Below are 7,018 nucleotides of genomic sequence, written 5' to 3' on the forward strand. Positions count from 1 at the left end.
GAATGAGTTTTTTATTGATTGCTTTTAATTTCTTATTGTGTAGATTTGAAGCAATGGTCGGGTGGATCGATGTTCATGCACAATTCAATGGCGGAGAACCTCAAAGGTTGAAGGTTCAGTGCCTTGGTGTAACGTTAAGAGGTATCAAGGATGAACTGAATGAATTCAACTAAGGAGTCAACCCCGGAGACACAAAGAGGGTGGAATACGTTCGGTATAAACGTCCAACGCTCGACGAGGGGAGAATATCATTAAGTTGGGTGGAATTAACGAACGACGAAAACGTGACGATCATGTTTTGGGAGTACAACATGTTCTAGTTGATCGATATGCGGGTAACGTTGCTGAGATCAACTGAAGATATTATCAACAGTCTGATTCTGCTAGAAGATCGTGATTATGTAGGGAAATGCACCTTCCAACTACAACAACTGTCTTACTCTGAAATGGGGTAATTCAAACTTGTTAAACGACAGTTTTCAAACATTCACCAGACATGCCTATTGTTCCTTTCAAAAGATTAAATTCTTGTTAGGCTGGTTTAGATGAATGTATTGAAGTGTTAAGGAATGAACCTCATTCTTTTGACACTTGAATACCATCATTTAAACCAAGCCTAACAATAATTTAATCTTTTGAATGGAACAATAGAGATGTCGGATGAATGTTTGAGTCCTGCTGTTTAGCAAGATTGAATTTACCACATTTCGGAGGTAAGACAATTGTTGTAGTTTGAAGGTGCAACCCGAATGTAATGACTCGTCTATATAATTTATGAACCTTGTATTATTTAAAATCAGCTATATAAGTTATGATATCAAATTCCTTCATATAAGATGAGTGTCACAGAATGCACCTTATTCTTTATGTGATGACTCGTCTTATATGAAGGAATTTGATGTGATAACATATATAGTTGATATACATGTTTATGTATTGTAATGTAACTTTTATTCGAATTTATTCAATACGCAACTTTATTCGAATTCATGCTGAGTTTAATTAGGCCTTTTTTTCGATTTTTTTTAATACGTAACTTTATTTGAATTTATTCAATACGCAATTTTTATTCGAATTCACGTTGAATTTATTTACTTTATTCGAATTTATTAATTCAATACGCAATCATAAAATAAATGCAAAAATAAAGAAACAAAAATAATATATATAAAATATCATTTTATTAATATAATTCTTATTACATTTACAATGGGGTAAAACTAAATATGCGAAAAAATAAAAACCACCGGAAAATCTAGCTTCCAGTGGTAAAACTAAAAGAAATCTACAAGAAAACCAGCTTTCCTGTGGTAAAACTAAAAGAAATCCACAAGAAAACCAGCCTTCCTGAGGTAAAACTAAATCTGCACATTTAGTTTTATCCAATTTGGTTCTTTTTCCCCAAGAAAGCTGCTCACTACTCATCATTTTATCCCTAGAATTGGCCTCTTTCTCTTTTTACACCAAAATAAAGAAGTAAAAAAAGAAGGAAAAGAAGGATATTCATAGGGGGGGAGAGTGAGGATGAGAGTGAGAATATGAGATGGTGTGAGGAAATGGGAAAGTTTAGAGATGTATTTATAGGGGGAGATTGTAACATAGGTTATATCTACCATAAATATAGTCAAAAAACGTGAAAAAACTAAACAAAAACGTGCAAAATCAATTAAAATGCATTGAACAAAGTCCAAAAAACGTGTGTTCTTGAGCTCTAACCACCGGCCAACTTGCGTGAGTTAACTCGCGCACATGCCAGTGGTGTGTGACTTAAGTCACACAAAGCTTATAAGGTGCGTGAGTTAAGTCACGCAGCGTGACTTAACTCCCACATGAGTATAATTGTTCAAACAGCTGGACGCGAGCAAAAAGTACAGGAAAAAAACAGTATTTTAATAAAATATATGAGTCTTCTGAAAGACTTTAAAACTTATTGGTGGGGCATTTACTCCGACTTAATTATAAAACACCTTACAATTTCATAATGATTTTGATCTCAATCTTTTTGCATGTGTATGGGTTGCTGTCTACTTTTATTTTATTTTCTTTTTGACTTAATGCATTCTTCATTCTTTTTAATAAAGTATCATGTGTGTAACTGTGTATACAATTTTTATTAGGTAATTGATACTATTTATTTAAGGAATTGAATTTTTTATATATATTTTCTTAAACCATTACTGTTGTTTTTTTTAAACTCTCAGTTGTGGGATCCCTCTAATCATAGTTCTACTTTGATCTCAGCAGATCTTCTTTGGAGGAAGGACGTGCCTCTTAAGGTTACGATATTTGCGTGGCGGCTCTTTCGGTATAGATTGCCAACTAAGGCAATTTTTTCGAAGGGGGATCATTCAGCATGAGATGCAGATGTGTGTTGGTGGATTCGGTTGCAGAAAACGGATGTTCATTTGTTCTTAACTTGCGACATTTTTGGTTAGATTTGGCATCTTGTTCGCAATTGGAGTTAATGAGGAGTCATCTATTCACCATAAAAGGTGCATAATCATATGGGTATTGAAGGGTTTAGGAATAAATAGGCAATTACCCCCCGAAATTGTAAGTTTCGTCAATTATCCCCATAAAATTGCACAACGTTACTCAATTTACTCCCTCTGTCAAATTTTTCTGTTAGTCAACTTGAAAATTTATATATATTTTTCTTGTTCTTGACTCAAACGTCAGGGGTAATTGACGAAACTTACAATTTCAGGGGGTAATTGCCTATTTACTCGTTCCTTTAGAGAGAGTCTTTCAACACATATGTTATGTCTATGGTCCCATTTTGTTTACCTGATTCATTCGTCTCAACATGTTCAAGAAATATATAAATAGGCAATTACCCCCCCCCCCCCCCCCCCCCCTCCCCCCGGAAATTGTAAGTTTCGTCAATTATCCCCATGAAATTGCACAACGTTACTCAATTTACCCCCTCTGTCAAATTTTTCTGTTAGTCAACTTGAAAATTATATATATTTTTCTTATCTTTGACTCAAACGTCAGGGGTAATTGACGAAACTTACAATTTCAGGGGGGTAATTGCCTATTTACTCGTTCCTTTAGAGAGAGTCTTTCAACACATATGTTATGTCTATGGTCCCATTTTGTTTACCTGATTCATTCGTCTCAACATGTTGAAGAAATATATATTTAGCGAAAATGATGATTAGAACACCAAAATAATATCTTAATGGCTGAAGCATAAATTTTATCCCGACTAAATAATATATTATGAAGTTCCGTAAATGTAGCTCAACTGGTAGCTATCAAGGATAATTTGTGCAGTGGTTGAGGTTTGAACCCTAGATTTCTCACTTTTCCACACATAATGTGTGTAAATCTAGCCACTAGGCTATTTAACCAAAAAAAAATATTATGAATGATAAATCTAAATGATGAGGTATTAATTTATAATCAAAGAATAATTATTTGACGATGTATAATTTATGTGTTATTTAATAATGTGTGAATAATAAAATAATAATATCAAACAATCAGTACTAATAATAATAATAATAATATCTAATAATAAATTAATATTAAAAATCGAGGTGTTACAGATAGGACCTCAAAATGTAATGAAGTTTTACTTGCAAGAATGGGAGATGTTATAACATAAGTAATGATAATGGTGAGGTAATGATGAGATGATGTGTGATGTTGATTAATGATGAGATAATTGTGAGAAATGATGTTCAGTACGGAAGGATAGACAACGAAATTTCACGGACGTTTGATTGTAGCTCATTTGCACGCGCTGCGGTTTCTGATTTTTTTTTTAATTAAAAAAAAAAAATTCACTGTCTCTAAAAACAGAAATCAAACTCACGTTCATCACCACTCACTCCCCCCGTAATTGCCTCCCCTTTCCCGTGAATCAAAACTGTGATTGGAATTCACTCTCGTTTGTTGTGAACTAGCGTCGTCGTCGCCTCGTTTTCGTGCTCTTGTCTTTGTGAATCGTCGTTATCGTCTTCTCTTTCCGTACTCTCGCCTTTGTGAATAAGGTATGTTAAGAAATTGTGCCCAATGATTCTTGAGCGATGTTTAACCATGTGGGTTGAGGATAAAATTATGCTATTAAGTACATGTGTGTTGATATTGAGTTAGAAAAATTGCAAGATTAATGCTTCACTGAAAATATGAAAGCACCCGTATGTTGCAGTCGTGGCTTATGTGTATACACGATAGAAAATTGCTTATGGCTTATTGCTTGCTTCAGTAGTTTTGCTTTTGAATAAGAAATTGATATATTCCTCTCTTTTCTGCTTAGCATCACAACTTCCACTGATTGGCAGGGCCAATGTACACAAGAGAGCATTTAAGTAAACAAAGCATATCCTAGTCATGCAAATCAGGTGCAAATATAAGAAACTCTTCATTTGTAGTATTTTGACTACTTGCAATCTTAGTCTGAAAAAACTAAAATTAGACACACACTACTATGTTCAACTACATAAATAGTAGTAGTATATAACCATTCAACCATTTAGGACTATATTCACACTAAAATATTTACATAGAAATAGACAGACCAATGAATCTTAGCTATCAAATTATTGATAGGACTGAGACCTTAGATAGTATTCAAGTAAACCTGAATTATTACTTTCATTTAATTAAAATTGATTGGCCTTTTGTTATTTGAAATATTCAATATGATATTGCATACTAGTTATCTATGTTTTGTATGTTAATATCTATAACAAGGGCAGAACTATGTTTGTAGCAGTGAAAATGGTAATGTGGATATTTTTGCTCCTTTCAATCCAAATCAAGAACATTTTGGTCAAGTAAACAAGGTACAAATATTGATTTCGGTGTTGTTTTGTTTTTATTTTAACATTTTTATAATGAACATAAGTGGTTAATTATATATTCTTTGCAGGCTCCTTATTACTCTCAGGTCACAAACCATAATGCTACTTGTTCTGATTTGTTACAGGTATTGGTTTGAAGTCTTCTTATTATATGAAAATACAATCTGTTGGTTTTTTATTGTGTGGGAATACAATCAAATTTTAATACAAAAAACACTAATCCCTTTGTGTCTTTTTGTAGGAACAAAACCACATGAAATATCAGCACAATAATCATAAAGACGCAAGTTGAATGATCCAGCCATCAAAAGACACGACTTTTGGATTTTTTAGCTTTATTTTGTGTTAGAATTTGGATATTTTGATTTGTAAGGATTATCATGTTATTGATGCTGAAAGTAATATTACTTAAAGAATTTTCTGTCGCATTTTTTTGCTTGGTTGGGCTTGTTTTGTTTTACTGTTAATTATGACAATTGGGGTTCTGCTATATCTATATAAGTCCCTGTTGTAATTGTTTTCTGCTGTCCGCGAGTTTTAGTTGTGCTTCTTGCACGCGCTCGTTGTTAATAAATCTGTTGATTCTAAAATAAAAACTAAAAAATTTAAAGCTTGAAATACATAAAATGATGTGTCTGCAATTTTCATTCGATGAAATGTATAACATAGATTTGAGTAATATAACATTACAGGGATAGTTTTAGTAGAGACTTCTTTCATGGTCACATAGACTTTCTAAAGAACAAAAGGTTCCCTGACTAGAAGAATGATTTAGATAATACAATTGCTTTTGAACCATTTCATCATAATCTCATAGCTTAGCTCAAGAAACAATGGCACGAGCATGTCCACCAAAAGCTGTGTAGATATCAGCCACATCCATCAAAGATTGTAAAATCTAGCTCCAAAACTTTAGTACCAACATTTTATCTGATATGGAGATTTACCATTTGCATATCCTTTCTATGTGCATCAACTCAATTTCTCAAAACCAGTTGGCAGCATAGGCCAGCAGTGCTTGCACTCATTCCTTACCACACTTGCTGTTTTAGCAGATCCCATCAATACCAGAAGCTGACCATAATCAATATCCTGTAAAAAAAACGTATTTCGAGCAAAACAGAAGCATGTTTGATAAAATTCAGAACAACAAGACACACTAAAAAGTTCACAAAACAAACAGAAGATAAAAAAGCGCCGTAAAAATACGGTACACAATTTAACAGGAAACAAAACCCACAACACAACAGTAGCAACATGCCTACCAACACCATAACAGAACCAACAAAGCACCAGCCAATTGACACCACCACACGTTGCCATTTGTAATACATACAAGCCAGTTGGAGAATATCCAATGATATGAATCATGGACACATTTTCAGCAAAGGAAGAAACATCCTGCACAATACTAACAACATCAAATTTGCCTTTGTTGAAGCCTCTAAATCCTAAGCCGCCTTTATTTTTACCTCTTCCCAATCTGTGCTACCTCATCCAATAATAGATATATGTAATTACAAGCCTTCACAGTAACAACATTTTAGTTTGAATCAACAAATTTATCAACTCTTCCACCTGCACAAGATGTAACAGAGGAGGTACTCTCAATACATAAAAGACCTGTATAAACACAAGGTCTACGAACCACAACACCATGAAAAAACAAAAATTCCATGTGACAAAAGTAAATACACGCATGGCAGAACCAGCAACAGCACAAAACCAACAGCAACAACGTGCCCCTGAATGACAATAAGAGCACGTCAAACCAATAAATTAGCATTTTTGCTAACAGTAATCTACAAATACTAGTGGATTTACCATCAATAATTACGTCTCCCGTATCAAACTGAAAATAAAGAAAGCAGAGAAGATGGAAAGAAGGTGAAGAAGGAGAAGATGTGTGTCGAGAAAGAAGGGGATTTTCTAATTTTAAGAGTGAACATGTAAATTTGTTGAAAAAGATGACTTACCCTGAAGAAAAGAGAACACAAATATGGAGCTATAATTTCGGCATGGTGGCTGGCAGCGGAAGGAAGAGAAATGGTGGGTTTGGAAAATAAGCTGCGGAAGCAATATAATTTGAAGCGATGACTGATTCTATTATTTTTTATCCCTAAAAAAAATTATTTTTTATTTAAAAATTGAAGAAACTGTAGCGCGTGTAAACACGCGCCCGTAAAAATTTGCATGGCAAACGT

The sequence above is a fragment of the Medicago truncatula genome, chromosome 3, assembly GCF_003473485.1.
Source record: "Medicago truncatula cultivar Jemalong A17 chromosome 3, MtrunA17r5.0-ANR, whole genome shotgun sequence".
NCBI classification, from domain to species: domain Eukaryota; kingdom Viridiplantae; phylum Streptophyta; class Magnoliopsida; order Fabales; family Fabaceae; genus Medicago; species Medicago truncatula.